The sequence below is a fragment of the Saimiri boliviensis genome, chromosome 8, assembly GCF_048565385.1.
Source record: "Saimiri boliviensis isolate mSaiBol1 chromosome 8, mSaiBol1.pri, whole genome shotgun sequence".
Lineage (NCBI taxonomy): Eukaryota > Metazoa > Chordata > Mammalia > Primates > Cebidae > Saimiri > Saimiri boliviensis.
This window is the reverse complement of record NC_133456.1, coordinates 128,204,450-128,213,933: the sequence shown is the minus strand read 5'-3', so window position 1 is coordinate 128,213,933 and position 9,484 is coordinate 128,204,450.

Below are 9,484 nucleotides of genomic sequence, written 5' to 3'. Positions count from 1 at the left end.
ATTGGCTTATATCTTTTTTAAGAGACATGGTCCCATTCTGTCATTGAGGCTAAACTGCAGTGGCATGATCGTAGCTCACTGCAGCCTTGAAACTCCTCAGCTAAAGTAATCTTGCTGCCTCAGCCTCCTAAGTATCTGGGACTGTAGGTGCACACCACCTCACACCATGCTAATCTTTTCATGCTAATTTTTTGTAGCGACAGGATCTCACTATGTTGCCCAGGCTATAAATTATGCATCTTTAACAGAAACACACAAACCCCCAAGATTACATGTTGATCCGCTGGCATAACGTGAGCAGAGCCTTGCAGGAAACTAATTCATCCCGTATCTTCCTAGGAGCAATGGTCCAGTAGTCACTAATTCCTCATCTGTGGTGACTTTATAGAGCATAACCACTGTGATTAATGAGAACCAACTCTCTATGCTAAAGGACAAAGGCTAATGAAATGGGAGTGCTGGGGTCCAGGGCTCCAGATGAGGTCATTGATAGAACAAGGTCCCCCAAGGGACAAAGCAGGATCGTGCCTAGAGCTCGGGCAGGAGGTGAAGACATGGCCAGCACGCCTCTCAGCACTTCCACTGAGACAGAGGACTGCAGCTTAGATACATGCAAGTGGGTCTGAGTTTATAGGCTAAGCTGCTTTGTGACTTTCATAGGCCCTGGCAATTTTACCTTCCTAGGCTCCATAACATATGTTAAAAATCATATTTGATGTAAAGATGGATATACATATATATATTATATATATGAATATTATACATTAAAACATTTTCTTCAACCTAAAATTCCTTTTTATTTCCTTCTGATTAAAAACAATAACAAAACATTTTGGTAGACTCTTAAATGTGTTGTTGGCCCTAGCCACACTGCCTCATGAGTAAGTTGCCCTATTTGTAGATATCGGGGCAATTAATTGAGAAAATTGCTGTTCAGTGTTCTCAATTTTCTCAGTAACAGAGGATGCAAAATTTTGCAGAGAATTAGATGAATTATGGACTAAAAAGCTAGTTTATTTGAGTCAAAATTTAGAAATGCAAAAAGGAGCTTGCCAAGATTCAGTCAAGACCCCAGTGTAAGACTTTGCATCCTGCTTTTATTCTCTCTCTCCGTTTGCTTGGTAAATCTTCCTCCACCCCTTCATTTTGAGCCTATGTGTGTCCTTGCACATGAGATGGGTGTGAATATAGCACACTGTTGGGTCTTGACTTTTTACCTATCCTCTCAGCTCCAAATCTCCTGAAACTGATAAGCAACTTCAGCAAAGTCTCAGGATACAAAATCAATGTGCAAAAATCACAAGCATTTCTATACACCAACAACAGACTTAAAGAGAGCCAAATCAAGAGCGAATTCCCATTCACAATTGCTACAAAGAGAATAAAATACCTAGGAATACAACTAACAAGGAACGTAAAGGCCCTCTTCAAGGAGAACTATAAGCCACTGCTCAGCGAAATAAGAGAGGACACAAACAGATGGAGAAACATTCCATGTTCATGGTTAGGAAGAATCAACATCGTGAAAATGGCCATACTGCCCAAAGTAATTTACAGATTCAATGCTATCCCCGTCAAGCTACCAATGACTTTCTACACAGGACTGGAAAAAATCTCCTTAAACTTCATATGGAATCAAAAGACAGCTTGCATAGCCAAGACAATTCTAAGCAAAAAGAACAAAGCTGGAGGCATCATGCTACCTGACTTCAAACTACTACAAGTCTACCATAATTAAAATAGCATGGTACTGGTACCAAAACAGAGATATAGACTAATGGGAAGAACAGAGGTGTTGGAGGCAATGCCACACATCTGCAACCATCTGATCATTGAAAAATCTCATAAAAAGAAGCAATGGGGAAAGGATTCCCTGTTTAATAAGTGGCATTGTGAAAACTGGCTAGCTATCTGCAGAAAGCAGAAAGTACACCCCTTCCTGACACCTTACACTAAAATTAACTCCAGATGGATTAAAGACTTAATCATAAGATATAACACTATAAAAACCCTAGAAGAAAACACAGGGAAAACCGTTCAGGACATAGGTGTAGGCAAGGACTTCATGACTAAAACATCAAACGCATAGGCAACAAAAGCCAAAATAGACAAATGGGATCTAATTAAACTCCACAGCTTCTTACAGCAAAAGAAGCAATCATTAGAGTGAACCAGCAAGCAACAGAATGGGAAAAAATGTTTGCAGTCTACCCATCTGACAAAGGGCTGATATCCAGAATCTACAAAGAACTAAAACAGATTTACAAGAGAAAAGCAAACAAGCCCATTTAAAAGTGGGCAAAGGATATGAACAGACATTTTCAAAAGAAGACATACATGAGGCCAACAAACATATGAAAAAATGCTCATCATCACTGATTATTAGAAAAATGCAAATCAAAACCACATTGAGATACCATCTCACACCAGTTAGAATGGAGAACATTAAAAAATCTGGAGACAACAGATGTTGGAGAGGATGTGGAGCAATAGGAACACTTTTACACTGTTGGTGGGAGTGTAAATTAATTCAACCATTGTGGAAGACAGTGTGACGATTCCTCAAGGACCTAGAAATACAAATTGCATTTGACCCAGCAATCCCATTGCTGGGTATATACCCAGAGGATTATAAATCTTTCTATTATAAGGACACATGCACATGAATGTTCATTGCAGCACTGACTTAGAACCAACCCAAAAGCCATCAATGATAGACCAGACAAGGAAAATGTGGCACATATCCACCATGGAATTCTATGTAGCCATAAAAAATGATGAGTTTGTGTCCTTTGTAGGGACATGGATGAACCTGGAAACCATCATTCTCAGCAAACTGACACAAGAACAGAAAATCAATCACTGCATGTTCTCACTCACAGACAGGTGTTGAGCAATGAGAACACAGGGACACAGGGAGGGAGCATCACACACTAGTGTCTCTTGTGGGGGGCTAGGGAAGGGACAGCAGGGTGTGGGGATGTTGGGGAGGGTTAACATTGGGAGAAATGCCAGATATAGGTGACGGGGGATGGAGGCAGCAAACCACATTGCTGTGTAAGTACCTATCAACAACCCTGCATGATCTGCACATGCACCCCAGAACCTAAAGTGCAATTAAAAAAAAAAAGACTCAGTCTCCATGACTGTATTTCTCGAGCAGTACGGCAGCCTTGGTACGAGAGCAGAAACAATGCTAGACTCATACTGGGTTATATTTTGTAAGAAATATTGGACAGAAAAAATCAGAATGTCAGGTCAACGAGGAGAAGATGAGTAAGTAATGGACCCTGAAGGTAGGTTAGCACGGACAGAACAAAGACACAGTGACACTGACAGTGTTGACAGACAGGGAGTTTGAGAACTTTGTTTGTTTTCTCTTTGTTGGGTCTTAGCAGTTTTGGGAGCAAATGCAGAGTGCTTTTGAGGAGAAGAAAATGAATGAGTTGTAGGCAAGGTAACACGGTGAGAATGAAAGTTTGAGATATCAGTGGTGGAGAAACTCCAGGTTGCAGTGAAGTCCGTCGAATGGATTGTTACACTGCAGTGCTAGAAAGAGTCGTTCACATGGATGTCTTTCAGGGTTACAGAAATTGCCCTGGGAGTGATACCACAGCTGGAGAGAACCATCCTTGAGTCAGGAGCCAAAAGAATTGATGCATAAAAGGAGGAATGCCAGCAAGCAAGGAGATGACAAGAAGATTATGTTATGCCAGACAGAAACTCCAAAGAATTATTTAATTTGCTCTTGTTATTTCTTTGTATTTTGTCCAAGCAGCCTGGTAAACCACCTAGCAGTAGTAAACAGAAGCAAGAAAAGTGATATCCTTGCACCTGGTTCTTGGTCTTGCATTGTTTCGAAGGTAGGTTAGTAAGTAACCTACATGGGAGGGGGCTGGCTGCTGGAAAGAATGTTTTTCCGTAGAACCGCGAGGTTTCAACCAGGACTAGGAAAGGATTGGAAGATGTAAGGAAAAGTGAGAGAGAACACAGCAATGTGATTAGAGTGGGAAGGGCAGGCAGGCGATGGCTTGGTCTGAAGGTTTGCAGAGACAGAATGAGGTTAGGGGAACATACAACCTATGCAGAGTCAGAGGAAGAAAATGGAGGAGAATGTATTCCTGGAATTTACTTTCTCACTGGTAGTTAAGGATGAGAGCAATGAAAAGTATCGGATATGTGAGCACTAACTGAGGCTGTGGCAGGAAGACCGTTCTTTGCCTACAGAGACAGATCTGCTACGTGGTGTCAGGTCAGCAGTTTTTGCAACTGTAAGCAATTTATCTTTCTCGGGCTTATTCAATCCTGGGTCAAAATATAAAAGGACCAGAACTCACTAGATCCCCAAGGTAGCACAGAAAAACAGTAAGAGCACTCATCCGGATGTTAATAGTATTCTCCAAGTGCTATGTGTTTTTTTTTTCTCTTTCTTTTGGATGTTTTATGAGTTATTATTTTTTAATGAGTCCATCTGAGGACTTCACTACCATTTAACATGTTTTCTATTGGAAAATTGATTAGAAGTTCAACACATCTAATTTTATAAATGGGTTTTCAGAAACAAACTCACTTACAAGCAGGGGAAATACTGTAGTGCCAAGCTCTGTGATACTGTTTGGGTAATAAAAGAACTACAGGACACCAGAAAAGGCAACTTTGGGGTGTGCTTCTGAGGATTACTCAGTAGATTATATCCTTATTTCTTTGGTGTCAGAAACTTTCTATGGAGTCGTTATTTCTTGGATAATTTGTGAATAATCTGATACATGATTTTAAGCACTCATTACTTTGCTTAGCGTGACGTGTTTCAGTGATTATCCTGGTGTTAGTGGAGAGTTTATCCTTTAAAATTTCTCCCCTCCTTATTTTCTCTAAATTATTTATTTTTATCAGTCATTATGTGACCTTGCCACACACATAAGTCATTTATTTGTACTTATATAGATGGGATATAGGAGGATTGCATGACCATCTATTCAACTGTGCAGTTTCACAGTAACAGAAAATCCCCTGAAGTCAATAAATGTTTCCTCTCTAGTTCATAGTTCATAGTGGTGCCTGAAATTCCATCATCAGAGATACTTTGCTTTATGTTCATTACTGCCAAAGTCACTTAAGACTAGCTTATCTGGTATGAAATTATTCTGATAAAAAGCTGAGAATAGTGCTTTTCAAGGCAGGGCACAAGAATCACAGCAGTGAAATCACCCAGGGCAGCAGAGTCCAGGCACCCCTTCTCCCCATAATTCTTACAGATGCTTCAGTAAACCCACAAATGTTGGACATGAAGTCCTACTTTGGTGAGATGTTTTAAGGAAAGATTAGAGACTCAGAAATTCTTCGTCTTGATTCTGCTACGAATTCCCTGTGTTCTTTTAAGAAAATACAGCAAACCACTCTGGCAAATTAACAAGTTTGGTGTAAAGGGTGGTTGTTTTTATAAAATTCCCTTTGACCCCAGGGAATAAGGCCTGATATGAAAAGGTCTCTGTGTGTGAGTCTGATAAAGAAAACCAAGTGAATGTTCTTTTCTAATCTGTTCAGCGATTTGCTGAGTCCATATCCTCACCCATCTTCCTTCTTCCCTAGTGTCTGAATCACTGTAGGTCATAGAGAGCAACCAGGGGTGGTGGAAAAGCATTCTCAGGGGGTCCTCAGTCCCCACTAACTAAAGCTTCTCTAGTCAAAGGTGGGTGTCATATGGCTAATACTCAATGAACTCCGGTGTCTCCTAATGTTTCCTAAATTAAGATGCAATATTTAAAGGCCATATGATTCCTCACAGTGTGTGCACAGACTGTGTGTGTGTGTGTGTGTCTGTGTGTGTGTGTGTGTTTGTGTATGTGTCTGGGGAAGGGGTTGATAAAGTGTACTTTAAAATAAAAGAAACAGTTCAAGCCAAGAAACAGAAAAGAGTAGGTTTTCCTGAACTTAGAGACTCAGGATTACTAGGCTTTATGCTAGGAGGTTGTGACAAGTGAAATGCTGCTGCTCACCCGGGTGGCATGGGGCAGCATTTGGTCCCGCAGCCTTTGCAACTGTGACATAATCTTCTGCTTCAACTTTTCCAAGTTTCAGGCCACGTGCATATTCAGCTGCTCCCCCAGGACATCCCCATTGGTTGGTGCGCTAGGAAACAGGCTGAACGGGGAGAAGAATGTGATTAATTTTCAGAGTGTCCATTCTCCCATTATGGCCTATTTCGAGCTATTTATGAGCAGTGTAAACATTCAGATGGCAATATTCCTGAATATTTAACAGCCGGCTCTCTTGAGCCAGTGTGAGCCAGATGCCGCCCACTGTCTTACAGCATTAACAGAAGCAATCAACGCTTCACTGTTTTATAGAGACAATTGTGGGTAGACAATGGAACTGAGTCTTGTGCACAATAAGGGAAAATAAGATGTTATGGCTGAGTAGTATTCCTGGTATGTATGTAGATATATGTCTGCAGATAGAGATACCACATCTTCTTTGTCCAGTATCATCCATTCATGGACACGGAAGTTGACTTCATGATGCTGTTGTAAATATCGCTGTGAGAAACAGATGATTGCAGTTATCTTTTTGTTCTAATTACTTATTTTCTTTTGGGTAGACATCCAGCAGTGGGATTGCTGGATCAAATGATAGTTCTACATTTTATTCTTTGAGAAACCTCCCATCCTGTTCTCCGTAGAAAGGCTGTATAAATTTACATTTCCACCAGCAGTGTATAAGTGTTCCCTTTTCTCCACAACCTCTCCAATATCTGTTGTTTTTTAACTTTTTAATAATAACCATTCTGACTGGTAGAAGGTGGTATCTCATTGTGGTTTTAATTTGCATTCCTATCATGATTCATGATGTTGAGGATTATTTCATGCTTGTTGAAATTTTAATTTTTAAATTATTATTGAGTCTATAACAAAATTATTAGAAGACCCTTCTACAGCCAGGCATGGTGGCTCACTCCTGTAATCCCAGCACTTTGGGAGGCTGAGGAGGGTGGATCACCTGAGGTCAGGACATTGAGACCAGCCTGGCCAACATTGTGAAACCCTGTCTCTACTAAAAATACAAAATTAGACCGGGCACAGTGGCTCATGCGTGTAATCCCTTTGGGAGGCCAAGGCAGGTGGATCAACTGAGGTCAGGAGTTTAAGACCAGCCTCCAACATGGTGAAAGCCCATTTCTACTAAAAATACAAAAATTAGCCTGGCATGGTGGTGCGTGCCTGTAATCCCAGCTACTCAGGAGGCTGAGGCAGGAGGATCACTTGAACCTGGGAGACAGAAGTTGCAGTGAGCTGAGATGGCACCATTGCACTCCCTCTTGGGCAACAGGAAAGAAACTCTGCCCTGAAAGAAACAATTAGCCGGGTATGGTGGTACAAGCCTGTAATCTCACTTACTCCAGAAGTTGAGGTAGGAGAATCACTTGAACCCGGGAGGTGGAGGTTGCAGTGGGTCAAGATTGTGCCAGCCTGGGAAACAGGAGGGAAACTCCATCTCAAAAAAAAAAAAAAAAAGAGAGAGAGAGAGAGAGAGAGAAGACCGTTCTACAAGGGTACAACACTTGCCTTCAAAACCTGTACGATTCACTGCTTTTAGAGGTCGTTTCTTCATTATCCTTAAGAGAAAAAGGACACATGACTACAATAGAATCATAACTTCAAGCTTAACAAAGTTCTAAACGCACTGACTGAAGGATTTTTTGTTTTCCCTAAAAGGAAAATACTTCCGAATAACACTTCTGATTCAACTGGGAATGTGAGAGATTCTCTTCCAGGTGGCTTTTAATCCTTCTTGGAACCTGCAAAATAATAATAATAATCAACTAAATTCCTCAGTTTTATGGTATTTTATTAACATAATGTTATCAAAAATGATAACATTCTCTTACAAGCTATTTCTTGTTTACTTTAGTGTCTAAGTAAACAAAGGTCTTGTCAAAAGATCAATGCTATTGCAGTGCAGAATGAACCTGCAGCAGACATAGCTAACATAGGATTTAAAGGAGATACAAGATTTTCGCTTAGAAGGCCTTTTATTTCCCAGCAGAAGAACTACAGGACTAGAAGTCAACCCTAACTTAATAAATTTGCCAAATATAAACACACAGAGTATGAGGGGAGTGATGTATTACTGAAAATGCAAGCTAATGTGTTAAAAATGTGGATTGGTATCAAATCTAAAAATAGAACTTTGAGTCTTTGTATTTCCTGTCAATTTCAAATATTTTATTAATGTTTTAAAAATCATAGAAAGCAAATCTTTTTGTAGTATTAACTACACAAAGCCACCTTGTATTTCATTTTTTAAAACTGATCTCATTTGATAACTGAAGCACTTTATATTCCAGATTCTCCTGCCAGTTATTTTTGCTTTTCGTCTTTCTTTTCCTGGATTTTTTTCACAACCTTCCAATTTATAAATTATAAGTAGTTCCTGAAGATTTAGGCCCCAACTGTCTGCTCCTACCTTATTCCTTCTCATATTCTTAGTATTAAATACAGATTAGTAGTTTTTGACTTCATGACTCATTTCCACTTATTTGACACAAAACCTGTATCTGCAATTCATGTTTCCTTTCTACCAGTCACTCATTCACCTTTTTGCTATCTGGATGGTCCATCACCATTCTAAACTCCACATGCTTTAGCACCATAACTTAGTCCCATTTCTTAGCAGAGACAAGTACGTCTCACTTTTTTTTTTTTTTTTTTTTTTGAGACAGAGTCTCACTTTGTGGCCCAGGCTGGATTGCAGTGGCACCATCTTGGCTCACTGTAACCTCCCTGTCCTGGGTTCAAGCAATTCTCCTGCCTCAGCCTCCTGAGTAGCTAGGAATATAGGTGCCTGCCACCATGCCAGGCTAATTTTTGTATTTTTAGTAGAGATAGGGTTTCACCATATTGGTCAGACTGGTCTCAAACTCCTGACCTCAGATAATCTACCTGCCTTGACCTCCCAAAGTGCTGAGATTACAGGCATGAGCCCCCATGCCCGCCACTTAGCACATTTTACATCACCAAAAGGAAAAAGATTTTACCACCATTCTTTCCCAATTACTTCCATCGCTTGGAATAGGCCAGCCCTTTGCATGGACTTTCAACGTGAATATTTTACTCCTATAAACTACCTTGACTATTTCTGCTAAATTATCTTCTTAAATTACTAGTTTAAAGGTAGCACCACTAAATTCAATATCTTTTTAAAGACTCTTCAGTAGCTATCCTATAGAACTGATCAGCTGTCAGCAGCCACAGCTTGATCTGTGTCTGTTCAGTTTCCATCATACAGTCTTGTCAAAGGCCAGTGCCCCACCTCGGAGCCAGAGGTGCTCCCCTGCTCTTTCCATCCACATAGACTCTATCCGTTTTTCGGACAACCCTGTTTTTCTGTGGTATCTTTTCTAACATCACCAATCCCCTTGTGCATTTGCAGTGGAGTTGGCTGACTTGTTCCTCATACCTAGGAACACTGGTTGTACTTAGTTTAT